Source organism: Lissotriton vulgaris, chromosome 1_2 (genome assembly GCF_964263255.1).
Source record: "Lissotriton vulgaris chromosome 1_2, aLisVul1.2, whole genome shotgun sequence".
Lineage (NCBI taxonomy): Eukaryota > Metazoa > Chordata > Amphibia > Caudata > Salamandridae > Lissotriton > Lissotriton vulgaris.
This window is the reverse complement of record NC_141686.1, coordinates 92,867,058-92,882,697: the sequence shown is the minus strand read 5'-3', so window position 1 is coordinate 92,882,697 and position 15,640 is coordinate 92,867,058.

The window sequence follows — 15,640 nt, the reverse complement described above, 5'->3', positions numbered from 1 at the left end:
ACGCCTAATAAATAGGCCCTATCTAAGGCTCTAGTCCTCCTATTAGAATGATAGCAGACTAAAGTCACCTCCAGTCACCTTCACTCAAGAAAGGGGCAAAAAAGTCGGTCAGAACAGGGTGTCAAAAGCCTTTTGACATCTAACTGTCCAGTTTATATTTTTGGGCAACTTCTTGGAGGTGAGTTCTGTGAGGGGAGCCACAATGGACCCATATCCCTTCAAAAACCTCCTGTAGTACCCAGTCAAGCCAAGGAATGCCCTGGATTTGATTTGGGTTGTTGGACCTGCCCAGTCCAGGATGGCCTGGATCTTGGACTGTAAGGGTTGTACCTGGACTCTATCAACAAGGTGGCCCAAGTACGCCATAGTTCCCTGCCCTATCTGTCATTTTGATGCCTTGATAGTTAGGCCTGCAGTTTGCAGGGCATTTACAACCTTCCCAAGGTGGATCAGACGATCCTGCCAGGTGGAGCTAAAGAGAGCAATATAATCTAGATAAGTTGCACTAAAGGACTCCAATCCAGCAAGGACTTGTTTCACCAATCTCTGGAAGGTGGCAGGGGCATTATTTAAACCAAACGGCATAAGAGTAAACTGATAATGCCCATCAGGTGTGGAGAATGCCATTGTTTGTTTTGCTCCTGGGGCCATTTGCCAGTACCCTGCAGTTAAGTCAAAGGTACTTAGAATTTTGGCTGCACCCAATTTGTCTATCAACTCATCTGCTCTTGGTGACAGAGTTGAGCCCTCTATAGTCCACACAGAACCTCATTCCTCTCCTTCCACTGTGTGGATGAGGTTTGGGGACTAGAACCACTGGACTGGCCCAGGGGCTCTCAGAGGGTTTAATAACCCCTACCTCTAGCATCTTGCTGACTACAGCTCTGATGCTTTCCTTGACTTGATCGGACTGTCGATAGATTTTGTTTTTGACAGGTGAACTGCCACCAGTGTCCACATCATGGGTAGACCAAGGGTCAAGGAAAAGAGCTTGGCATACTGCTGCAAGACTTGCTTGTAATCAGTCTGCTGTTGGGCAGAGAGGGTGTCTGAAAAGACAACTCCATCCACAGACCAATCTTTTGGGTAAGGGTGGGTGGAATTTGTGTAGCCCCGTTAACACAAAGTTCGCAAAACGGTAAAAAATCTTAGCGAGATTCGCTGAATTCTGCGAGCTTGTGGAATTGCTTGTTCCGCCCGTTCGCAATGTGTTTTTCCTGTTTGGGGACCCTGTTTGCGTGCTCGGGGGGAAATATCTTTCTTACTTAACAATTCGGTCTCCAATTGGGATGGCCATCTTATTTCACTTGTCACGTTCGCGATGCGTGTTTCCTATTCGCAAACACAGATGTTCGGTGGCACGTCTGAATGACGTGTTTGCGATTGCACACTCTCGCAGCGCATGCGAACGGATAGGAAAACTCGCTGGCAAATGCATGGATCCCGGTAAGTCGCTACCCCACGCGCAAACACACATTTTCAAAGCGCAAACAAGGAAAAAAAATCCGCTATGCCACGGATCGCGGATTTTTTGGCAATTCTGCGCTCTCAGCGAAACACGGAATTGTCAAAATTCCACAAATTCCGCGAGCGGAACGGAATTTATCACCGAGGGTTACTTTTGGGCTGTATGAGAGGTGGTCAGCGTGAGGTTCACTCTGTGTCTACTAATCCTCATCTGTCACTATCAGCATGGTGATGTCAGCCCTGTCATGAAAGGGCTTGAGGAGAATCACATTGATAACCCTTTTGGGTGTCCTGCTTGTGTCCAGGTCAACCAAGTAGGTGACCTCACTCTTTTTTCTAGGATATGGTAAGGGCCACTCCATCAGTCCAGGAGTGCCCTTGGTGCCACTGGCTCCAAACCCCACACCTTTAGCCCAGGTTGAAATTCAACCAGTGCAGCTTTTTGGTTATACCAGTGCATCTGAAGCTCCTGGCTGGCCTCAAGATTGTTGAATGCTTTTTCCATGTACTCAGCCATTCTGAACATTAGGCCAAGCACATAGTCAACAATATCTTGTCTGGGTTCATGGAGAGGCTTATCTCAACCCTCTTTTACAAGACAGAGTGGTCCCCGACAGCCACCGACACCTCAGACACCAAGGCCACCATCCACATCGATCCCCTGCTCACCTTGACCAACCTAAACGACGACAACACCATCAAAACCATGAACACCATCCACTCCGGCTATCCGTCAGACCCATGCCCACACCTCATCTTCAACAAAGCTAGCGCCACAATTGCACCCCATCTCCGCAAGACCATCAAAATCTCCTTCGAGACGGCAACCTTCCCGGAGAGCTGGAAGCACGCCGGGATCAACGCCTTACTCAAGAAACCCAAGGCGGATCCGAGGGACCTCAAGAACTTCCGGCCCATCTCCCTGCTCACGTTCCCGGGAAAGGTCATCGAGAAACCATCAGCAGACAACTGACCCGCTACCTCAAGGAGAACAACATACCGGATCAGTCCCACTCCGAGTTTTGCCCTCATCGCCGCCACCGCTGACATCAGGGCTCTGCTGGACAACCGCGAAACCGCTGCCCTCATCCTCCTGGACCAATCAGCCGCCTTCGACACTGTCTGCCACCACACCCTACGCACACGCCTCCACAACGCAGGGATCCAAAACAAGGCTCTGGAATGGACCACCTCTGTCCTTTCTGGCAGAACCCAGAGCGTCCGCCTCCCCCTTTCTGTTCCGAAGCCTTCAAGATCATCTGCGGTGTACCCCAAGGATCATCCCTCAGCCCGCAGTTGTTCAGCGTCTACATGGCACCGCTCACTCACGTCGCTCAACTGCACAACCTCAACATCATCTCTTATGTCGATGACACCAAGCTGATCTTCTCCCTCACCAAGGACCCCCTCACTGCCAAAACCAACCTCCACGAAGGAATCTGGGACGTCGCTGGGTGGATGAAGAACAGCCGTCTGAAGCTGAACTCGGACAAGACGAAGGTCCTCATCCTCGACTCCAACCCCTCAGACTGGAATGACTCATGGTGGCCGACCGCACTGGGAGCAGCACTGACACCCACCAACTACGCACGCAACCAGGGGTTTATCCGCGACTCAACACTCTCCATGACCAAGAAAGTCAACGCCATCTCGTCCTCCTGCTTCAACACCCTCCGCATGCTCCGCAAGATCTACAGGTGGATCCCCACCGAAACAAGAAGTGCAGTCACCCAGGCCCTTGTCAGCAGGCGACTAAACTACAGAAACGCCCTCTATGCAGGAGCCTCGTCTAAACTCCTGAAATGGCTACAACGCATACAGAACGCCTCTGCACGTCTGATCCTCGACATCCCTCGCCACAGCCACATCACACCCCACCTGAGAGACCTACACTGGCACACAAGGCACTCCACAACACCGGACCGGCATACCTCAACAGACGACTAACCTTCTACACCCCGAACCGCCAGCTCCGCTCTGCTGACCTTGCCCTCGCCACCGCCCCCCACATCCGAAGAGTGACCGCCCGTGGCAGATTGTTCTCCCACCACGCCGCCAAGACCTGGAACACCCTCCCCATCCTCCTCCGGCAGACCCAGGACCTACTAACATTCAGGAGGCTGCTCAAGACCTGGCTAATAGAGCAGTAGCAGCACCCCTCCACCCCCTGCCCCTCAGTGCCTTGAGACTCTCATAGGTGAGTAATGTACTTTACAAATGTTCTGATTGATTGAAGAGCCAGCAACCTGGTCTCTAGATCCAGTCTTTTGGTCAGTCTTGCTAAAATGCTGTCCTGCTCATTGAGGCTGTCCTCAATGTCCTCAGTGGTACCTGATCCACTTGTGTGGGATCTAGGTACTGAGAGGTTGATTATTGGAGTCAAGGGTCCTTGGACCCTTTTCTCCCTAGGAAGTGGAGGGGGTTGCTCTACCCGGTCATCCCCTTCCCCTCCTTCCTCATCTGACTGGTCTTCACCATTTTCAGATGGGTGGTCCTTAGTATACCCAGCCAACAGCTGCTGAAGCTTTTGTTTGGAGGGATGGGAACCCATTGCTATGTTTTTAATGTTACATAGGGACATTACCTCCTTGAAAGACAGGGTTGAGGTCGAGCTCCATTACCAAGTCCTCTATGGCATTGTGGTTATTTTTACTAACAGCTGGGTTCTTGTTTTGAGATTTTGTTTAAAAAAACTTCTAACCCTTCTATCCCTAGCTAAAATGACTTTTAGTTTTCTAAAATTCTAAAGGGACTTAATCGAGGCCCTAACAAGACTTTTAGTAATTTTGCAAAAAAAATGCCAATTTTAAAAATCAGAATTCTTAAGACTATTTAGGAGTTCTGTCGTGTGATCAAGTGGTAACCAAGTAGTCCAACAAATGCAAAGTTGTATATCCCACCGCTGATTCTGTATATACTATACCAAAGTGAGGAATAATATGCACAGAGCCCAATGGAACCCCAAAGGTAGGCAGTGATAAAGTTAGATAGCACCTCACTCTCTGTTTGTCGTAGTGTGTTCGAGCAGTAAGGCCGTATCAGAGGACAGTGTTAAGCATTTGTTGTAAGCACTCAGTCAGCAAATTAACTCACACACCCAAAGACTGAAATTCAGACCAATTGTTTTTGTATAAAAATATTCTTTTAGTTATTTTATTTTCTAGAATTAAGCAAGCCTGGCACAGGTAAGAAATAAATACTTTACAGTAGGAACGCAGTTTGTAAACAGTTTGAATTGAAATTGTATATGCCCCTTGTAAATACGGTACATTGACTTGAATGAGCTTTTCACTAAAATTACAAGCAAGTTACTTTTGAGATTACTTTTCTTACTCAGAGTAGTATACCTGGATACTATTCTAGGACATTTCCTGTAAACAGGTAAGTAAAATAGTTTTTTGTTACTTAGGGCAATTTTAAAGAATTTCTTAAGGTTTTCAAACTCCACACAGAAACTTTTCCGAGGAAAACAGTCAACGGGCCCGATTCACAGAACTAACTTTAGACAAAATCCTAAACTTACTACCATTTTGGTATTCACAGAAGGCACTTAAACCTTTTGGTATTCAGAGAAGGCACTTACACCTTTTGGTATTCACAGAAGGCACTTGGGGGCATATGTACCATCCTTTTTTTAGTCACAAACGCTGCGATTCGCAAAAAAGCAGAGTTTGCGACAAAAAAAATGGAAAATGTGATGTATGATTAAAATCACATGGCAAAATTAAGGGATCGCAAAATTTGCGATTCATTAATTTTGCGTCAGCATTTTAGGAATCGCAAATTGCGATTCCTTAAATGCTATGTATGAAGAACCCAAGTTGTGCGATTTCTCATTAAGAAATCGCAAATTACCACCAACTTGAAGTTGGTCGTAATTTGCAATTTCTTTCACAAATGCACTTTTTGGCAATTGAAAAGGTACCATGTGGCGCACATACATGTCCTAAGGGCATGTATGTGCACCATATGCGCACACATGTAAATTTCAGGGGTGCATCAGGGTGTCCTTATGACACCCTTGCACCCTTGAAATTATTCTCAATTTGCGATTCTCAAATTGCCTCCTGGCCCATAGAAATGAATGGGAGAGTATTCCTTAATTGCGATTCTCAATTTGCTAATCGCAAATAAGGAATATTAAGTAATCACTAAAAAATTGTGATTTTTTTAAAAACATCCCTATTTGCAATTCTCAAATAGCGATTTCTAAAAAATCGCTATTTGAGAATCGCAAAGAGGGATTTTCATACATATGCCCCATGCTCATTTAGGTATTCACAGAAGTTAGGAGTCCTAACTTAAGGACTCCTAAATGCCTTCTCTGAATACCGAAAGTCTTAAAGTTAGGATTTTTCTCAGTTTAGGAGTCCTAAAATTAGGAGTCCTAACTTTACTACTCATAAACTGAGAAAAATCCTAACTTTCAGACTTTCGGTATTCACAGAAGGCATTTAAGAGTCCTAAAGTTAGGACTCCTGACTTATGTGAATACCGAAATAAATAAGTGCCTTCTGTGAATACCAAAATGAGTAAGTGCTTTCTGTGAATACCAAAATGGTAGTAAGTTTAGGATTTTGTCTTAAGTTAGTTCTGTGAATCTGGCCCGATGTTATCCTAGTGAGGAAAATAGTGTTATTGGTTTTGAGGTAAGTATTTGGTAGTGGGAGTTGAGGTTCTGGGGGTAGACTCATGGGTCCCCCAGGGTCAAGGATGCACTCTGGTTACACCCTCAGCGGCACTAGGACAGCCAGGTGCAGAGTGCTGAGGCCCAAAGTTATCCAATGGGGGACAGGGGGCTCCGGTTGGTGGTGGCAAGCAGGCCACTTGGTTGTGGGAGCAAAGCTCCTGGACTTTATCTCAGGGAAAATGGGGAAACAAAGTAGCATCAGAGTTACACCCTCAGTGGCACTAGGGCTGCCTGGTGCAGGGTGCTGTTTCGAAGTCGGGAGCCCTGTTGGTTTCAATGGGGAACCTCCGGTCTGCAAAGGCACTGCAGGCTTGGACACGAAGGTCTTCTGGGTGCGACCACCACTTCGAGAGGTAAGTTGGGAAGTTAAAGGTTGGGTAGGCACCATCGTTTTGAGCACCCAAGGCCATGGGGTTTTGGGTGCAGGGGTTACTTTAGGGGCTGGATCTTCTTACCAGCTCCTGGTCGCAGTTGGAGGGACCTTCTGGATTTAGGCTGCAGGCATTGGCTGGAGACTTGAGGCAGGTCAGGGGTTGCCAGATCTTTGGTCAGGATTTCCAGGGAGACCTCCTTGTGGTGTTTTGAAGCTCGGGCCGTGGACAGCAGGGGCAGAGTGGGGCGGATTTGTCTGGCGTATGCCTGAGGTTGCTGATGAACAAATCCGGTGTTCACGGGAGACACAATCTATGGGGTTGAAGGCAGGCAGGTCCTCTGGGGGTTTTTGAGGTTGCTGACTGCAGGACACACTGGGATTTCACAGGAGCAGGTTCGAGGTGGAGACAGGCCTGGAGTGCTGGGGCCAAGTCAGTGGGCATCTTCCTCTTGTTGGCAGTTGCGTGACTGCTTTGTCCTTCTTCTTCTTCTCCTTGTAGTTTCATCTGGTCTGAGGAAGCAAGGTTCCGGGGAGCCCCTAACTACTAGATTTAAGGGCGTTACAGGTAGGTAAAAGGCAGGGACCAATGGGTGCCTTCCCTGGGTGGGTACACCCCCTATTATGCCACCTCTCAGTGCGAAGGGAGCATGAGCCTGTCCCTGGTTGGCTGAGTCCCCCCCATCTGCAAGACGGCAGGGACTGAGAGTTGTGCTTCACCTAGCCTCCCCCACCTGAGGGGTGGAGTTGGCAGAGGTGGATATACATCTCTTCCGCACTTGTTTTTCCCGCCAGTTCTCCCGCCCAAAGTGGGAGTCAGAACCATTGGGGCCAGTTGCTGAAAGCAGCAAGTGGCCTGGGGAAGCCCACAAAGGCGGCAAGCCTTTGAAGCTTACCCTTTGTGAACCCTGCCCTTCCTGGGGAGGATGCTTGGCACCTCGTCCCAGGATGTGCATTGTTTCAGACCCCAGAGAACAGCAGGCTCTCGACCCAGGGGTCCAAAAAAAGTCTGGTGGTGGCATCTGAAGGCAGCCACTCAGCCTGGACACTAGTGGTAGGTTAGTTTTTGGGGGTCATCTCTAAGATGCCCTCTGTGTGCATTTTTCACTAAATCCCACACTGGCATCAGTGTGGGTTTAATGTGCTGAGATGTTTGATACCAAACTTTTCAGTTTACAGTGTAGTCGTTATGATGCTGTGGAGTTCGTAATGACAAACTCCCATCACCATATACTCTAAGGCCCACATGCATCATTGTCAGAAATTGCGATTTCTTAATTGCGAATCTTAAGGAATCGCAATTAAGAAATCGCAATTTGCTATTCATCATGTTTTTCGCATTTTTTTGCGATTTGCAGAAAATCGCAATTTTTTGAGAATCGCATAAAAAATGCGAATTCTTAATTGCGAATTCGCATTTTGCGAATTCGCAAATTGCGAAAAACACCACATGATGAATTGCATTATTCTGATTGCCAGGAAGCCAGTAAGGCAATCACAGTCACCTGGGAAGTGGTTTGACTGTGGCTCTGGCAGTAGGATTTGGAGGCTGCTTGGAGAGGTTGCTGCTGCAGTCTGTGTGCTTCACTTTTGAGGAGAAATAGAGATGGAAAATCATGAGGAAGAGGGGCCCTTAAGAAAAAGGAAAATTAAGTTTTCAGAGAAGGAACTTGAAATCCTAATTGAAGAGGTGACTGACAGGCATGATCAACTTTTTGGCAAGTTGTCACATAAGGTGCCTGATGTTGTTAAAAGAAATATTTGGCTCAACATACAAACCAAGGTGAATGCTGTTGGTGTTGCCCACCGTGAAATCAGCAACTTACAAAAAAGGTGGTACGACTGCGCAGTCGCGCAAAGGAGAAGATTGCGACCAGAGTAAAATCTGCAAATAAAACTGGAGGTGGTCCCCCTAAAGACATACCTACAACCCCTTTGGATGACCTTGTGGAAGGGACACTTTTGACTGAGGCAGTTGTGGGTGTACATAACATAGACACGTCTGATCTCATTACCCCTTCTGAAGGTAAGTCTGATTATAAAATGTAACAAAACCTTTTTTTTAAATTGTGGCCTTAAGCGTGTTTTTAAAAACTCCATTTACTCATTACATTACATTATATTAAGTTGCCTGCATCAGAGTACAAATCTATTCAAGCTGTAAGCAATGCATTTTGGGAAATGTAGTTTTTTTCAAGATGTTGTGGGGTGAAAGACATATCAGTAACATTAAGTGAGACACAGAGCAATTTCAATGTTAATGAAAGCATGTCAAGGAAACAAGTAGACATAATGTAACTTTGTTTTTATTTTCACATTTCAAAAGCAACTTGGAAAGTAAAAGATATCTTTGACCTTTTTTCAAACAGAATTACTTCAACAATTAATAGAGCAAGATTTGCGGGATTTCAGTACCCTAGAAATCAATGTCAATGAAGAGGGGAATAATCCAAGTACTTCCACTGCTAATCTGCCAGTGAATGAAAGGCAAAGAGTACGCCAGTTATTGCAAACTGATTCAGAGGAGGGTAACAGTCAAAATATTCCTGTGTCAAGATCTGAACCAAGATCAACAGTCACCAATGCAAGGCCTAGTAGGCGAAGGAGGCAAAGTCAATTTTATAGACGACGTCCCAGAACAACAAACTTGGCCACATTTGAAGACAGGTCGTGCACTGGCAGTGTTGTTGAGGACAAAATTTTGAAGATACAGCGCCTGCAAGGCAAAGATGTCAGAAATATTAAAGGCAAAATTGGACATATGTCAAAACAACTAGGTGGAATTCACAGCACTATGAATAAGATGGTTGAGGCTTTAAAAAAAGGCCATGAGGCAACTGCTGAGAAACTTGACAGGATTGCTAAGTCTTTAGAATCAATGTGCACTGTAATGAAAATGCAACATAAGGAAAGTTTGAATAGGCACCTGAGGCTAATGACCACCCTACATGGTCAGAATAGACAGTTGTCACGTATTTCAAATTGTGCAGCAAAAATCAGCAAACAAAATGTTGTCATGCATGCGAAATTAAATGATGTTTTGGTTGAAATTTCAAGGGGAATGGTGAGAGGGAATGATTTAGTACAAGCTACAAACAGTTGTGAACCACCAGGGATTTATTTTTCAAATGTTAACAGTGTTGAGGGTCCACAAAATGTAGACCCACCAGAGTGTTCCAATTCTGAGACAAGACGTAGTAATAGAAATGTAAAAGAAGGGAGCATAATGGTTTTGGAGAAAGATAAAATTGATGGGAAGGCTTTAGGTCTGCGAGGGCGTAAAAAGTAACATGAATTCAAATTTTTTAAAATGCATGACTATTTGAAGAATGTTGCATTTACCAACAGTTTCATATTTACAAGATTTTTTTCAATACAAACATGTCATGATTTGATTTAGTTATTTGCTGAAAAAGCTACTTCGCAAGCACTTCATCTTATGTTTCTTGAAATACATTTCTGACAAGAACAATAATAAAGACTTGTACGTTATTCAAAAATAATTTTGTGTAATCTCAGCTCTTCTTCTCCTTCCTTCTGCTGCTTCTGGTCCATGTTGTCTGGCTGGGGGTTGCTGTGGTTGATTGTTATTTGGTGGTAGGAGATCTTCTTCTTCCAAATGGATGCCTCTCTCTGTTGCCATGTTGTGTAGCATTGCACAGACAGCAACAATTTTACAGCAAATTTTGGGATTATACTGCAAACTTCCACCAGTCTTATGCAGTATGTGTAACCTTGATTTTAAAACACCAAAGGTCCTCTCAATGACTTTGCGAGTTGATTTGTGAGCTTGATTGAAATGTTGCTCCTTTCTAGTTGCAGGGTAATTTCTAAAGCAATGAAAGTATTTGACTTTTTAAAAGTGAATATAAAATGAATTTTCATATTTACCTAGCAAATAACCATCTCCAAATTGTCCAGCAAGAAGTCTTGCATGTATTGCGCTGTGCTTAAAGATGTATGAGTCATGGGCACTGCCAGGGTAACTAGCCACTAAGTCAGTGATAATGGTATTTGAGTTACATATCACTTGAATATTAAGAGAGTGGAAAGATTTCCTGTTACGGAATATATACTCATTTTCTGAGGGCGGACATATAGGTACATGTGTCCCATCCACACAGCCTATTACATGCGGGAATTGTGCCAAACTATAAAAATCTACCTGTTGAGTAGTAGGAAACTTAATATAATTCCTTATTCTTTGCAACATAGCATCCAAAAAAACATTAAAAAATCTAGAAAGGGAGCTCTGGGAGACACCACCAGCAATGGCTACTACTCCCTGAAAAGAACCAGAAGCTAGGAGGTGTAGAGAGCATAGGACTTGTACATGAGTAGGTATTGCTTTTGTCCTGCGAGTCTCCCTTTGCAAAATAGGATCTAAATCATTAATTAAATCTAAAATTAAATTACCAGTGAGCCGGTACCTATCATAAATCTCATCATCAGTTTGCCCAAGCAAGGTTGTGCGTACTCTAAATATTCGCTCTTGTATCTGCTTTCTTCGCCATCCTGCTGCTACTCTCAATCTGTGGCGGCGTGCCAAAAAGAAAAGTGCTGCCATTGTGCAATGCTCCTGGAGGTTCTGTGAAGCCCAACAAAAGAGGAAACTTGAAAGACACCTGCCTTATATACTGTGGCTGCCAATCAACAAGGCACTTGTGATATGTGTTCTGCTTTCAAGAGCAGTGCAAATGAATGAGAGTTTCAGAACTATACTTACACACCCAAATGTCTTTAAAAAGTTAACATCAGCAATTCTTACGCAAAAAGATTTTCTGTTAGTAGCAGCATAAATGTATCAATACATATGTACAAGTTTGCCTACCAACATATCAAAAAAACAACATTGTGTTGGGTTTTGAAGGAACATCAGTACATCTCTTCTGTTACATTTTAATTTTTAACACACCATTGTGTGCATGTGTCAGGTCACACACCATCAGCCTTTGACATATTTTTTGATATATGGCCTGTTTTACTTCATGTAATACAAATAAGTAATTTTGTAAGGCTACTTCCACTTCCACGAAGGCCCAACACAGCTGTTTTCATGAAGAAAACTAGTTTCCCAAAGACTGCGAAAATTTAACACCAAGTCAGACTTCTTCTAATTTTTGGAAATGCAATTTGCAATTTCAACTAAAATCGCAAATTGCGATTTTTGATGCATTGGAAAAAATCGCAAAAAAATGCGATTCGCATGGATTGCGAGACATTTAAGAAATCGCAAATGTACTTGCGATTTCTTAAAATGCGAAAAACTACAAAAACAATCATGCATCTCAAAGAGATAGATTGCATTCGCAAACAGGTGAATTATGCTATTCGCACCGATTGCGAATGCAATCTACTTTGATGCATGTGGGCCTTAATGTCAGCACTACACTTACAAATGTCTAAGAATGGCCTTAGACACTGTAGGGGTATGTGGCTCATGCACCTGTACCCTTACCACTAGTAGAGTGCACCCAGCTGGAGGGGTGACTGATCTATGCCAGGGCAGTGGGTTGTAGGCATGGCACACAGAGCTGTGTGCCATGTTGACTCTTCACTTTGTTGTGCACCAAGACACGCAGCCTGCTAAGGTAATGTGTGAGTATAATGGTACAGGACCTCTGAGGGTGGCACAATAAGTGCTTCAGGCCTTTTATTCCTTCTCTGGTCACAGTGCCATGGGTACCTGTGGTACCATTTACCAGGGGCTGACCTGTGGCCTGAGATGCCAATTAGGTTTTGGCTTCAATGCAGTTTTAGGAAAAGAACATAGCCCTAGGTACCTGATTAGCTGGGGCCCAGGGCACACTCAGTCAAATCACATCAGCAATTCGGCAAAAAGTGGGGACAACCATGCAGAAAGAGGGAACTTTCTAACAAGCTGTTCCTGCGATTAGGCTTTTTCTACCCGGGGAAGCTCTTTTTGTTCTGCGAATCACTGAATGTTTGGCTGTATTTGATTGCAGATTACGAGACTGAGTGTCCCAAGTAAAACGATTTTTAAATTATCCTGACGAATGTTAGGCAATGCTTTAAAGACAGTGCACATTAATGTGAACATGATCCTTTTATCGCTGAAAGATAATGAAATTGTATCAATCCCTAAGAAACAGATTGATAATTAGGTAGGTGAGGCATTTTGTAGCATTTGTAGTTTCTGAAAAAGCTTTTTTTATTATTAAGAAATAAGGAGTTTACATAAACAAGTTGGGATAGAGCCAGGGCGGTCACCACCATCTTCTCAAGATCATGTGGAATAAATGGACAGATCTTTTTGATCAGCTTCAAAATAAAAACACACTGATACCAGAACATTGATTTGATCTTTCCAAGGTCAGCTTATTATTAACGTTAATTCCCAGGTTACATACTTTGTTGATAGGTGGAGGAAGCATACCCATGTCTTTGGCCACCACATTGGTGGCCAAAAAGAGGTGTTGTTATCCAGGAGAGAACTTCTGTCTTACCAGAATTTAAGTTTGGGGAGTTAGGCTGCATCCAGTTTTTGATCTGAGTCTGAGTGTTCCGCTGTCTCCTGCCAAATTGCAAGACACTGACACCATAATCTGAGTGTTGTCAGATATGACTGAAAAGTCATAAGATCGGATGAGCCGTGCTAGTGGGGCTACGTAAAGATTGAACAAGGTGGGGATGAATGAAGCCCTGAGGAACGCCACAAAGTAGCTTAAAGCTGACCAAGGTGAATTGGCCTAATCCCACATGTTGTTTCCTGTTTGATAGGAAGGATTTTAGAACTTTAAGGGCAGTGCCCTTAATTTCAACCTCTGAAAGTCATAGTCAAGTTAGGAGTCCTAACTTTACTACTCCTAAACTGAGAAACATCCTAACTTTAAGACTTTCGGTATTCACAGAAGGCATTTAGGAGTCCTAAAGTTAGGACTCCTGACTTCTGTGAATACCGAAATGAATAAGTGCCTTCTGTGAATACCAAAATGGTAGTAAGTTTAGGATTTTGTCTTAAGTTAGTTCTGTGAATCGGGCCCAATGTTATCCTAGTGAGGAAAATAGTGTTATTGGTTTTGAGGTAAGTATTTGGTAGTGGGAGTTTAGGTTCTGGGAGTAGACTCAGGGGTCCCCCAGGGTCAAGGATGCACTCTGGTTACACCCTTAGTGGCACTAGGGCAGCCAGGTGCAGAGTGCTGAGGCCCAATGTTATCCAATGGGGGATAGGGGGCCCTGGTTGGTGGCTGCTGGCAAGCAGGCCACTTGGTTGTGGGAGCAAAGTTCCTGGACTTTATCTCAGGGCAGATGGGGAAACAAAGTAGCATCAGAGGTACACCCACAGTGGCACTAAGGCACCCTGGTGCAGGGTGCTGTTTCGACGTTGGGAGCCCTGTTGGTTTCAATGGGTAACCTCCGGTTTGAAAAGGCACTGCAGGCTTGGGGACGAAGGTCTTCTGGGTACGACCACCACTTTGAGAGGTAATTCGGGTTAGGCAACATCGTTTTGGGCACCCATGGTTGTGGGGCTTTGGGTGAAGGGGTGCCTTTAGAGGTTGGATCTTCCTACCAGCTCCTGGTCGCGGTTGGGGGGACCTTCTGGATTTAGGCTACAGGCGTTGGCTGGAAGCTTGAGGCAGATCAGGGGTTGACAGATCTTTGGTCAGGATTGCCGGTGAGACCTCCTTGTGGTGTTTTCCCACTCGAGCTCGGGCCGTGGACGGCAGGAGCAAAGTGGGGCGGATTTGCAGTGTTTGGCATATGCCTGAGGTTGCAGATGAACAAATCCGGTATTCACAGGAGACACAGTCTTTGGGGGTTAAGGCAGGCAGGTCCTCTGGTGTTTTTGAGGTTGCTGACTGCTGGACACACCGGGATTTCATAGGAGCAGGTTCGAGGTGGAGAGAGGCCGGTAGTGCAGGGCCAAGCCAGTGGGCATCTTCCTCTTGCTAGCAGTTGCACGGCTGCTCGGTCATTCCCCTTCTTCTCCTTGTAGTTTCTTCTGGTCTGAGGAAGCAAGGTTCCGGGGTGCCCCTAAATACTAGATTTAAGGGCGTTACAGGTAGGTAAAAGGCAGGGACCAATGGTTCCCTTCCCTGGGGTGGATACACCCCCTATTATGCACCCTTCAGTGCGAGGGGGGCATGAGCCTGTCCCTGGTTGGCTGAATCCCCCATCTGAAAGATGGCAGGGACTGAGAGTTGTGCAGCAAGTGGCCTGGGGAAGCTCACAAAGGCAGCAAAACTTTGAAGCTTCCTCTTCGTGAACCCTGCACATCCTGGGGAGGAGGCTTGGCACCTTGTCCCATATACTCTTAATGTCAGCACTACATTTACAATGTCTAATAAAGGCCGTAGACACTGTAGGGGTATGGGGCTCATGCACCTGTACCCTCACTACTGGTATAGTGCACCCAGCTGGAGGGGCGACTGATCTATGCCAGGGCAGTGGGTTGTAGGCATGGCACACAGAGATGCGTGCCATGTCGACATTTCACTTTGTTGTGCACCAAAACACGCAGCCTGCAAAGGCAATGTGTGAGTATATTGGTACAGTCCCTCTAAGGGTGGCACAATTAGTGCTTCAGCCCTTAGAAGCCTCTGGTCACAGTGCCCTGGGTACCTGTGGTACCATTTACCAGGAGCCGACCTGTGGCCTGAGATGCCAATTGGGTTTTGGCTTCAATACAGTTTTAGGGAAAGACCATAGGCCATAGGTACCCGATTAGCTGGGGTCCCAGGGCACACTCAGTCAAAGCACATCAGCAATTCAGCAAAAAGTTGGGACAACCATGCAGAAAGAGGGAACTTTCTCACAAGCTGTTCCTGCGATTAGGCTTTTTCTACCCGGGGAAGCTCTTTTTGTTCTGCGAATCACTGAAGGTTTGGCTACATCTGATTGCAGATTACGAGACTGATTGTACCAAGTAAAACGATTTTTAAATAATCCTGACGGATGTTAGGCAATGCTTTAAAAGCAGTGCACATTGATGTGAACATGATCCTTTTATCTCTGAAAGATAACGAAATGTTATCTATCCCTAGGAAACAGATTGATAATTAGGGATGCCCAAAAGTAGGTGAGGTGAGGCATTTTGTAGCATTTGTAGTTGCTGAAAAAGCTTTTTTCAATATTAAGAAAGAAGGCGTTTA